The sequence below is a fragment of the Hermetia illucens genome, chromosome 6 (assembly GCF_905115235.1).
Source record: "Hermetia illucens chromosome 6, iHerIll2.2.curated.20191125, whole genome shotgun sequence".
Classification (NCBI taxonomy): Eukaryota; Metazoa; Arthropoda; class Insecta; order Diptera; family Stratiomyidae; genus Hermetia; species Hermetia illucens.
Window position 1 is genome coordinate 82,553,726 of NC_051854.1, and position 12,389 is coordinate 82,566,114.

Below are 12,389 nucleotides of genomic sequence, written 5' to 3' on the forward strand. Positions count from 1 at the left end.
ACATTCCCGCCTCACTCGACTTCTCGGCTATCATCATGGCGCAGGAGGATGACGCAGTGCTTCAGAGACTCAAATCCAACCGCAAATACAAATTTCGGGAGTTGCCCATCTTCGGCTCGAACCTCCCTCTCTGCTGCTAGTACTCGGAAAAGGGGCCCCGGCCACCTTTTGCAAGGAAGTGTTCCACGCGGTTCACGACTTAGCGCATCCAGGCATCAGGACGACAAATCGGCCAGCCACCGCAAAATATTTCTAGCCTTCCATTAATGAGGACGTCAACTCCTGGGCCAGAGAGTGCATCGCATGCCGGAAGTGTAAGTTCACCAGGCATGTAAAAAAAGTAGTGGGCTCATTCCCACGCACTACCAAGCGATTCCACACAATGCAGCTCGACATCGTAGACCCTTTGCGGGACTCGCACAGTTTCAAGTATTCCTTCACAATCAACGACAGGTTTACGCGGTGGCCTGAGACAATACCTCCGAAGCCTTCTGTCGAGAGTGGATCCTTCGCTTCGGTGTGCCTGCAGTGATTATCACTGCCCAGGGAATGCAATTTGAGTCCACCCTTTTTTCGAAGTTAGGCAAACTCCTGGGTTGCGAACTACGGCATACCACCCGCAGTCCAATGGGATGCTAGAGCGTTGGCACCGGACGCTGAAAGCCCCCATTATGGCACGCGAAGATCCGTCCTGGACTCAAGTCTTGCCTCGCGTCCTACTCGGCCTCCGAATAACCCGTCGAGAGGAATTTGCTGCCAGCCCCACGGAGCTGGTATACGGGGAGAACCCAAGGCTCCCAAGTGATCCGGTCTTCGACAAGAGATCGGGTCTCACAGACTCTGGATTGATGCGTCTGTTGAGAGACAACGTCCACCGCCTTAAAACCACACCTGCCACCCGACACACATCCGCACCTGCCTGCGCGCCCAGGGAGCTGAGCACGTGCACGCACGATCTGGTCATGACGGATGCTGTCCGGAAGCCGCTGCTGCCTCCATACGAAGGCCTATACGTTGTTCTCGAGCGGGGAGAACATTTCTTCCAGCTCGAGATCGGGGGATACAAAAAGGCTGTCTCCTTGTCCAGGTTGAATCCCGTGTGCACCCCAAAACAACGTCGCATTCGCTTCGCAGAATGATGGGGAACGCAGTTCCGGGTTCAGTCGCTGAAACCCTTAGGTTCCATCTGGGGAGCGGAGTGATGTGGCGCAGCAGGGTTAGCTACATTCGAAATTTATTTGGAATGTTGTTAATTCGTTTGACAGATGCCACCACCGGTGTCCCCCGTGGCATATTCGAAGTCCCTACGAGATCGACTAAAAATAGTAGTAGGCCTTTGCCAACTATTTTGACACAGTATTAAATAATTGAAGAATTAATTAAAACTATGCCACCCACAACAGCAGAGAGCATCTACCAATCCACAGTTATAGCCTTTTTGCAACTGAATTTAATCAGACTATTTACGCGTTTTATATATAGTAAAAAGTAATTTTAAGATTGTGCTAAATAGAACATATTTCTCCAATAAAGAAACATAAAATTATATGTGACAAGAAGTAGCTAAAAGTGAATATACTCACAAAATATATTCATATATTAGGTGCTATGTACTAATGGGGTGAATGCACACTCAAATATCCGTATATAAGGAGTACACATAACCTTTCATAACTGAAGCGTCCAGCTTCGGGTTTCCCAACTTGTTTGTATCTGTTGTAGGTTAAATTCTTCGCATTTGTTAATAATATTACACTCAGAGCGTGAAGTATATGAGGTTGACTATTATCAATACAGGGTTTTTCATCAAATGATTTATTTAAATCGCTTTCTAAAAAATAGAGCGCTATGGAATTTTGAACTATGTGGCACGGAGCTCACGTTTTCTTCCTTTTCTTCAGCCTTTGTCCTGTTCACAAGCGGGGTCGGTTCGTCTTGATCGGTTTCGCCATTTTGTTTGATCAAATGCCCGATCTGGATGTAATCGCGAGGCTTTTAAATCCCTATCAAGCGTATCAAGCCACCGTTGTTTTGGCCGGCCTTTTGGTCGCTTACCATTGATTCGATTTCAGACCAACATTGGTAAGTGAATTCTCGTTAACGCGAATTACGTGACCATACTACGTTTGACCAGTGCGATTTGATTTTGTTGGTTGATTCGTCTTCGGTGCTGAGGTTGCCACCATATATTTTGTCTTGCTTCTTTGATGTGAAGCCCAAGATCTCGTGCCCATTGCCGCCTGCTCGATCTGGATGAAGGCAGTTTGTACGTCTCGGGTGGTTCTTCCCATGATATCGATATCGTCAGCATAGGCAAGTAGTTGGGTGGACTTAAAGAGGATCGTACCTCTTGCATTTACTTCAGCATCACGGATCACTTTCTCGAGGGCCAGGTTAAAGAGGCCGCATGATAGGGCATCCCCCTTGTCGTAGACCGTTGTTGATGTCGAATGGTCTTGAGAGTGATTCTGCTGCTTTTATCTGGCCTCGCACATTGGTCAGGATCAGCCTAGTCAGTCTTATTAATTTCGCCGGAATACCGAATTCTCTCATGGCCGTGAACAGTTTGACCCTGGCTATGCTATCATAGGCGGCCTTAAAGTTGATGAATAGATGGTGCAACTGGTGTCCATATTCCAACAGTTTTTCCATCGCTTGCCGCAGAGAGAAAATCTGATCTGTTGCTGATTTACCTGGAGTGAAGCATATTTGGTATGGGCCAATGATGTTCTGGGCGTATGGGGCTATCCGGCCTAGTAAGATAGCAGAGAATATCTTATAGATGGTACTCAGCAACGTGATACCTCTATAATTGCTGCACTGTGCAATATCTCCCTTTTTATGTATGAGACAGATAATGCCTCGTTGCCAGTCGTCAGGCATTTATTCGCTGGCTCATACCTTGAGCACAAGTTGATGAACCACTTGGTGTAACTGGCCGCCTCCATATTTAACCAATTCGGCGGTAATTCCATCGGCTCCTGGCGGCTTATTTAGATTTTTTAGCCGATGAATTGCACGGACTGTTTCTCCTAAACTTGGTGGTGGCAGTATTTGTCCGTCGTCTGCAGTTGGCGGGACCTCCAACTCGCCGATGTTCTGGTTCTTCAGTAGTTCTTCAAAGTACTCAACCCGTCGCTCCAATATGCCCATTCTGTCGGAAATCAGATTTCAGAGACCTCTTTGTTCTCCCAGGCTTCCTTTTTCCGGCTGTGAAGGCACCATGCCAACGAGATAGTGATCCAAGTCTATATTGGCCCCCCTATATGTTCTGATATTCATGAAGGCTGGGAGGTGGCGGCGTTCGATCAACACGTGGTCAATTTGGTTGAAAATGGTCCTGTCTGGAGAGGCCCACGTATGTTTGTGGACCGCTTTCCGCGTAAACCAGGTACTTCCAACAACTATTTCGTGTGACACTGCTAATGGAATAATCCGCAGTCCGTTATCATTTGTTTTTTCGTGTGAGCTATGGGAGCCAACGTATCGCCTGAATACGGGCTCCGTCCCTACTTGGCTGTTAAAATCCCCGAGTATGATTTTAATATCATATCTGGGACAGGCTTCGAGGGTTCGTTCTACTGCCTCGTAGAAGGTATCCTTTTCCGACTCTGCAGTCTCCTCTGTAGGGGCGTGAACGTTAATGAGGCTTATATCTCTAAACTTGCCTCGCAAGCGCAGAGTGCATAGCCGTTCGCTTATGTTTTCAAAGCCGATAACAGCAGGTTTCATTTTTTGGCTGACTTGGAAACCTACTCCGAGCACATGGTTTACTGGATGACCGCTATAATATATGGTGTAGCGGCTCTTCTCCAGGAAACCGGTCCCTGTGCATCGCATCTCTTGTAACGCTGTTATATCAGCCCTATATTGGGACAGGGTATCGGCTAGCTGCTCATCAGCTTTATCTCTGTACAGGGAACGCACGTTCCATGAGAAAATGCGCAAATCGTTAATCCGTTGTCGTTGCTGGGTTCGTCGTTGTAAGATCCATCCTGTCCGAGGCTCCATTCGTGGCTTCGTAACATTGGTTTTCCATGTAGGGTTGTCAGTCCTAACCAACCCCCAATCTGGAGGACCAGTTGGTACAATTTGTCCCGTTTTTAGCTGCGGGAGACTCGCCTTCATCCTTCTCCGTCTGCAGCTTTTCGATATGAAAGAGCTTCCAGCGGTCACCACGTGGAAATGGAGATAGGGTTTGGTAATAGAGCTGTTGGTGTTGGTTCAGCAGGCATTTCCCAGGTTTTATGCTCCATCGTGGGTACCAATCCACGTTTCGCCCTGGGACCTATACTACCCTTTGACCACCAATGGCAGTAACCTGGCCAGAACTGAGCGATTTAAATATTCCGGGTCAATGGTATCAGCCAATGGAGAACTGCGTTATGCTCCTCATAAAGGGAAACACAAAACGTTTTATACCTGAAGCGTCAAGCTTCCGGTTTCCCGACTTGTTTGTTACTAATTAACGGTTCTTTTGGATATCTAGTAGATTTCATATGGGGGATGTAGCTCAGATGGTAGAGCGCTCGCTTAGCATGTAAGCGGTACTGGCATCAATGTCCAACATCTCCAGCTATTTCCTTTTGCTTCCGGTACCAAATGAAGGTTAAATGAAGAGAGAAGGATGGATACCTAATTTTACACTTCTAATCATACAAAGAAAACATTCGTTTGAGACCATTGTACTAATTATTTCTTATTTAAACAACATAATAAAACCTACAGTACGTTCTACATTAAAAACAAAATAAACTTAACAATTCACTTAAACGAAAATAAATTAACTAATACGACTGCGGTCATTGGTCTGATTTCTCTCCTTGTCCTCATATTTTGCGGCATCTCTATTACCTACTTGTTTTCCCGACCCATCCTTTTCATAGTACCCTTTAGTATAAAGATCCAGCTGCCTCTTCAGATCTTTTTCATGGTCTCCCTCTTTATATTCCGCTTCAGCTCGTCCACTCTCTTCGTTTCCGGACCCGCTAAAAGTTTTCCCGAATTTGCGGTAGTGTCCTGAATGGTCAGCTTCGTCGTAAAATACGTGATCTTTGAAATATTCATCTTTGTGGTACACATTATGGTAACCAGTTGTGTGTGATCCTTTCCGATGTGCTAAATTTTCTTTGAATTGTCCACCATCCGAATCACTGGTCTGATCATCGTAGTCGTTATTGGTTTCGGAAACCTCATAGTTTTGAGAGGAATCGTCGTTGGATTCCCCGAAGCTATCCTGGTAGTTGCTATTATCGTAGCTACCTTTGGAACCTTTGGTAAATTCGGTCTTTGAATCGTAGCCATTAGATGATTCAAAACCTTGCTTACTTCGGTCATTGCTGGAAAACTGTGACTGTGCCGTATTAGCATAGTCCTTGCCGTCGGTGCTTCTTCTATTGGAAATCACGTAGTCGCCATCCAACAACTGATAGTGGTACTGTGTGGAGGACGTTTGTGCATCATTAACTTGTGGCATCTCAGTCAACTCGTCGTAGTTAGGTCGCCTGTAGTAATCACGATCGTTAGTAATATCCAAATGGGGACTATGATGATATGGCAAAGTGGGCGTCTTGTAAATAGTTGGCACTCGCACGAAGTTACGACTGGGAATTACTGGGGCGTTGTTTTGAAAGTTACTAGAGGGTGAACCCTCGTGTACAGATGGTGGCACATTAAAAGTACTTGCGCTGCTGCTGGGCATTATATACAATGGTAACGGCTTAGGGTTGACTTTCAGAACAGTATTCGCTTGGAATGGTGCGACAGTGGAGGGCACGAAATTCACGACTTGTGACTGAGTGGAAGCTTGAGTTGGTGTCCTGTTATGTGCTATAAGTGTCCGCATAATAGCTGGCAAGAAGTGCGCTAAATCCGATTTCCACTTGTTATACTGCATTACGCACTGGTCTCGGGTCAGCAATCCTTGATGTGGCTGCGGTACCATATTGTAATTGGTGGTTGGATGCATTGATCCAATGTTCTCCAGGCTCAAAGGTTTGGCTTGGATGGTCGTACGTTGCGGATACACGTAAACATATTGAACGGGATTTAATGGACGCTGTTGATATCTATTGGGTTGATACGGATTAAAGTTTTCTTTAGCTAAAGCTGCTGCGGTTTTTTTGAGTAAAACTTCTTCGTATATGGTCTTTTCACTAAGCACAAGGTCACGACACCCAAAGATGAACGTTAATGCTAAGATTAAGTATTCCATGGCACTATTAACAACTCTTCAACGTAACATACAAAGTTTCCCGTTGCACTTATTTATCGCTTATCTGGCGCGTAAATGATCGTTGTCAGGTAATGATCGAATTATTTATACGAGTACCATATTTTCAACTTTTTTGGGCCACCTGCAGATCACTTTCGATTGCTTTGATTACGTAAATCTGACGACGATGGGCCAAATGCAGCGTTTTTCAAAAGGTAAGATCTCAAACTGTGCACAGATACCTTTTTTCCGTATTTTTCGATCTCTGATGAAGTTACGGTTGACTGATAGGCAAAGAAAAATTTGCAATTGCAACGTTTCATATACACGACGAATCATTCATGGGAAATTAAATGCACAATTTTCAAACGGAAGTTTCATAATTTGGTTTTGTTTTGTTTTGCTTTCCGGAGATAAGTTGGGAAATCATTTCCTAGTTCAGATACCTGTTTTTTACGTACTTTAGAAATCGGTCAAACTTGCTGAGATTGCATGAAGAAAAGCACATTTTTTACCCAAAAGAGCAACACAACTTCGTGAAAATAAAATAGAATGCTCTTAGATTAAACAACAATTAACAGAAACGAAATAGAAAATCTATCATCATCAGCAACGGCGCAACAACCGGTATCCTTAATAAGGAACTCCAGACATCCCGGTTTTGCGCCGAGGTCCACCAATTCGATATCCCTAAAAGTTGTCAAACGTCCTCGCCTATGCCATTGTTCCATTTCAGGCAGGGTCTGCCTCGTCTTCTTTTTCTACCATAGATATTGCCCTTATAGACTTTCCGGGCGGGATCGTCCTCATTCATATGGATTAAGTGACGCGCCCACCGTAACCTATTGAGCCGAATTTTATCCACAACCGGACGGACGTGGTATCGCTCATAGATTTCGTCATTGTGTAGGCTACCGAATCGTCCATCCTCATGTAGAGGGCCAAAAATTCTTTGGAGGATTCTTCTCTCGAACGTGGCCAAGAGTTCGCAATTTTTCTTGCTATAAACCCAATTTTCCGAGGAATACATGAGGACTGGTAAAATCATTGTCTTGTACAGTAAGAGTTTGACCTTATGGTGAGACGTTTCGAACGGAACAGTTTCTGTAAGCTGAAATAGGCTCTGTTGGCTGCCAACAATCGTGCGCGGATTTCATCATCGTAGCTGTTATCGTTATTTCAACCCTAGATAAGAGAAATTATCAACAGCCTCAAAGTTGTAGTCTCCTATCTTTATTCTTCCCGTTTGACCAGTGCGGTTTGATGTTTTTGGTTGGTTGGTTTTTGGTGCTGACGTTGTTACCATATATTTGGTCTTGCCTTCATTGATGTGCAGCCCAAGATCTCGCGCCGATATCCGCCTGCTCGATCTGGATGAAGGCAGTTTATACATCTCGATTCGTTCTTCCCATAATGTCGATATCGTCAGCATAGGTCAGTACTATCCCCTTGTCGTAGACCGTTATTGACGTGGAATGGCCTTGAGAGTGGTCCTGCTGCTTTTATCTGGCCTCGCACATTGGTCAGGGTCAGCCTAGTCAGTCTTATTAATTTCGTCGGGATACCAAATTCTCTCATGGCTGTGTACAGTTTTACCCTGGGTATGCTATCATAAGCGGCTTTAAAGTCGATGAACAGCTGGTGCAACTGTTGTCCATATTCCAACAGTTTTTCCATCGCTTGCCGCACAGAGAAAATCTGATCTATTGCTGATTTGCCTAGAGTGAAGCCTCTTTGGTATGGGCCAATGATATCCGGCCTAGCAAGATAGCGGAGAATATCTTATAGATGGTACTCAGCAACGTGATACTTTTACAACTGCTGCACTGTGTGATATCTCCCTTTTTATGTATGAGACAAATAATGCCTCTTTGCCAGTCATCAGGCATTAATTCGCTGTCCCACACCTTGAGCACAAGTTAATGAACCACTTGGTGTAATTGGTCGCGTCCATATTTAACCAATTCAGCTGTAATCCCATCGGCTCCTAGCGACTTATGATTTTTAAACCGATGGATTGCACGGACTCTTTCTTCTATACATAGTGGTGGCATTATTTGTCCGTCGTCTTCAGTTGGCGGGACCTCCAACTCGCCGATGTTGGGGTTGTTCAGTAGTTCATTAAAGTACTCAACCCATCGCTCCAATATGCCCATTCTGTCGGAAATCAGATTTCCCTTTTTGTCTCGGCAGGATGAACATCGAGGTGTGTAAGGCTTCATCCTGCTGACTTGTTGGTAAAACTTGGGCGCCTGGTGCTTTTGCTCTCGGTACTTTCCGAGTTCACAGACTTGTTGGTTCTCCCAGGCTTCCTTTTTTCGTCTGTCAAGTCAATTCTCCGTTCGACGGAGTTCGTGATAAGTGTCTGCGCGTGCCCGCGTTCTTTGAGAATGCAACATTACTCGGTATGCAGTATTCTTCGGTTCCGTTGCTAGCTTACATTCATCGTCAAACTAACCGCTCCGACTTTTCTTACGGCTGGGGCCAAGTGTCTTTGTGGCCCTGTCAATGATAACATTCTTCAAGTGGTTGTAAAGATCATCAAGATCAAGATGATCAAGGATAAAATGCACTACCAAAAATGAGAAGAAGGGATAATTTTAAGCTCCGGCGGGTATCTAGTTCGACGTCTAGGCGCCACGACAATCAGGAGCATTGCTCCGCCTGCTGCAGCTGTTTCGCCAGAATCTGTGGCGACTACTTTAGCAGGTTCGCATAGACAGCGGATGAAATGAACTGAAGAAATGAACCTCCTCATCATCCTCTCCTACTACGAAATACCGGCGAGGGCGGGTACAGCATCTTACCACCCCTTGTTGCAACAGAGATTCGTCGCGCGCTTCCCGCAATTCGTGCATGTGACTATGCAGCGAGTCGCAGACGAGTGGCTGTTGGACTTGAGGTCATCGGGGAAACTGGTGACCAAGAGTCGATGGGGGCAGAGGCGGCGGCATCAACAACACCACGCCGCACTGCAGGCAACAGTTTCAGTACTCGCCGAAGCACTCTTCTCCACCGTCCAGCTGAGGTTTCCAATGAGCTTCGGGACGAATTCCAAACAGCGTGTATTGAATTCTCGGAAATGGATCCTTTGCATAGACCAGGTATTCTCAGGCTCTATACATCTCCAGCAACTCCGGAAATTCTACCTCAAACCAATGATGAGATTGCATCTCGACTGTGTGCTGATATGTCGCTGCTGCAATCACCTGTGAATTGTGGTGCAGCTACGGCTGTCAGATTGCACGGTTAGAAGATTTGCTTTCGCGTTATTGGTTCGAGTGGCCGAAGAAATCCACGATGGAAAATTCGTCTGGAACGTCGGCGAAAGCCACTAACGCAGGACATTGCTAGGCTGACTCAACTCAGCTCTGAAAATGCCAGCAAACGGGTGAACAATGAAGTGCAGAGGGTTAACCGGAACTATTCCATCCCCAGTGAGACACCCGTAGTTGAAATTCCGTCATATGCAGTCGATTATGACGGTAAGGCAAAAATCATTCCAGACCTGTCCAGAATGCAATATACGCGAGGAACCAGCGGAGCTTTTTCAGATCTCTCAACGAATCCCAACAGAGCCTCCAGACAGTACAGGTTTTGGTAACGAAAGCGAAAGAATAATGGGATGGACTTTGGGGGTTACTCGCCCAGTATGATGAGTGCATCACTGCCGAGGCACCCCCCCCCCCTGCCAATACGCCTGACATAAATTTTGCGGATGTTACTGAAGAGGAAGTTCGACGAGCCATAAACAGCTTGAAGAACTGGAGGGGCCCAGTTCTGGATCGGGTGCAGAACTTCTGGTACAAAAAGTTCACCAGTGTACATGGTCGGTTGCCACACAACATAAATGAGGTCATGATTCGGCAGGAGGAATTTCCACCCTTCCTCAATTCTTATCTCTAAGGACACGGTACAGGACCCCGCAGATACAAGACCGATTACTTGCTTACCAACCCTCTACAAATTCATTGCGTCCATTATTAGTGTAAGGGTCAATGCACACCTCGAGACCAACAACCATCTGTTCGAGGAGCAGAACGGCTGCCGAGTTGGGTCAAGGGGTTGCAAAGAGCAACTCATTATCGACTCGGTGGTTGTAGGACAAGCAACTAGAGGCCAAAGAAACCTCTTTAGTTGCTATATCGATCATGCCAAGGCTTCCGATAGCGTTCCGTATACCTAGCTAATAGATGTCCTACACCTGTATCGCATTGATCTGAAACTAATAAAGTTTTTGCCGATAGTCATTGAAGGGTGGTATACCACCTTATCAGTGCGTACATCTAAGGGTGCTAATACTTCAGACCCCATCCATATACGGACGGGCATCTTTTAAGGGGATTCATTGAGTCCTTTTTGGTTTTGTATGGCACTAAACTCCCTTTCATGGCTACTGAATGATGCTAGAAGACGTCGTTTTGCAATAAAATATGGTTTACGTGCTAAATACGAACTGACAAACTTGATATACTTAGATGATATCAAGCTGTATGCTGGTACTGACGACCACCTTAGAAGTCTGTTGCGAATAGTAGACATATTCAGCCGTGATATTCGGATGGAGTTTGGATTAGACAAGTGTCGAATCCAAGCCATCCGCAAAGGTCATCACAAGCCGCATGCAGCTAGAAAAGACACATCCTAAGAAAGCTGCTGGATGGGGAATTCTCAGTCGCAGTTTGGCGAGAGGTGGTTTCAGTGGGTAAAAATCCCACACTCTCAGGGATTGTGAACCCTGGAGTTAGTCTTTTGAAGATTTACACTTCTTAAAAAAACTAACCTTAAGTTTGAAAATTCTAGTTTAGTTGAGTATAAAAGTAAAATTGCAAAATATCAGTTAGTAGCTCTTGAACACCGGCCCTAACGCTACGTGAAGAGAGAATTTATTTGACGACAACAGGCAATTGTTGCTTAAATTGGCAAACTGTAAGGATACTGTCGGGAGACCGAGAAAATTAGGGCCGGTGAGGTATCTTGGTGCTGCAATTAGAATTATACAAGCCTTTTTTTACGATTTCTATCTGGAAAAGCGGTCAACATGACCCTTGGCCTTGACAGTAATTTTGTTCCCATTTATAACTTCGAACAGAACAATCTGTTAAACACTGAAATATCGGAATCTCCTGCATAACCTCCTAATGATTTTGATAAAACAAATCAAATAAAATAAGTTTTTTAGTATTCAAATAAGTATGTATATTTCAACTTGAATTGTATACTCTATGAAAAACATAATATGCTACATTTTAAGTCAGGTTTCCTTTACAAAATCATTTATTATACATCATAAGGCCCGCCGATAGTATCGCAATGGACATTTCATTTTGTTTTACTGTAAAAAATGTCAACATGTTCTATTAATATCACATTATTTTCACATATGTATCTGTTAACACATCACCTCTATGAATGCAGGGTTTAAGTAGCACTAGGCGCCTTATGCTACAATAGTTTAGAAGAGTTTCTAATGTTATATATCTACACATTATGCACTATCTGTTCATTATTTTTCAATATTTCAATTATAAAAGCAATAATAAGTCTTATTGATAGCTTCATTATGAGTTATTGTATGTATGTACATTTGTTATCTACTAGGAACTACATTTGGTATGATTATGACTGATCTTCAATAAAAAGCAAAACTAGATTTTATATATATGTACACACACAAATGTTTGTAATAAGGACAATAACAATGGTTTCTAATTTCAACTGTCTACGACTTAAGGGAACAAACAAAACATTCAATAATATTCTCAGGGCTCATATGCTACCTATGCAGTCACTAATGTAACAATCTTGTCAAATCTACATAAATAATGAAATGAATGCTGCTGCCGTGAACTGATCACTTGTATGACAATAACAGCAAGAATTATAAAACTGTAGCTTAATTTCATTAATAATTAATAAAAATATTACAATAACCAAGAAAAGACCAGTAGACGAAGGCCACCTGTACCCATTTTGCGAGTGATTATTTCGAGCTGAGGAGTGCAACTGTTGATTTTATACTCAGGAATCGTTCTTTTTTCTAAATTCTTCGTTTGAATCGTGTTTGCAAGCGAAACCTGCCATACTTCACTACTCACACCCTTTCGCTTCTCAGTAACAAACATGATCATCGTCACCAATACTCCAAAGTTTCATTTGATATCCCACGTGACTA

General features: G+C 44.2%; 1 protein-coding gene across 10 annotated transcripts in view; it reads right to left on the minus strand.

The window, feature by feature from the left end:
* Positions 1 to 11,388: 11,388 nt before the first annotated feature.
* LOC119658610 (protein Malvolio) overlaps positions 11,389 to 12,389 on the minus strand; it is an 84,728-nt gene continuing 83,727 nt past the window's right edge. For 4 of the 10 annotated variants that reach the window (XR_005250252.1, XR_005250253.1, XR_005250258.1 and 1 more), the window contains one exon: positions 11,389 to 11,549. The gene's annotated coding sequence lies outside the window, so the exon portion shown is untranslated. Of the gene's footprint in view, positions 11,660 to 12,389 lie in introns of all 10 variants that reach the window. The other 6 variants (XR_005250249.1, XR_005250250.1, XR_005250256.1 and 3 more) reach the window with 2 other exon arrangements.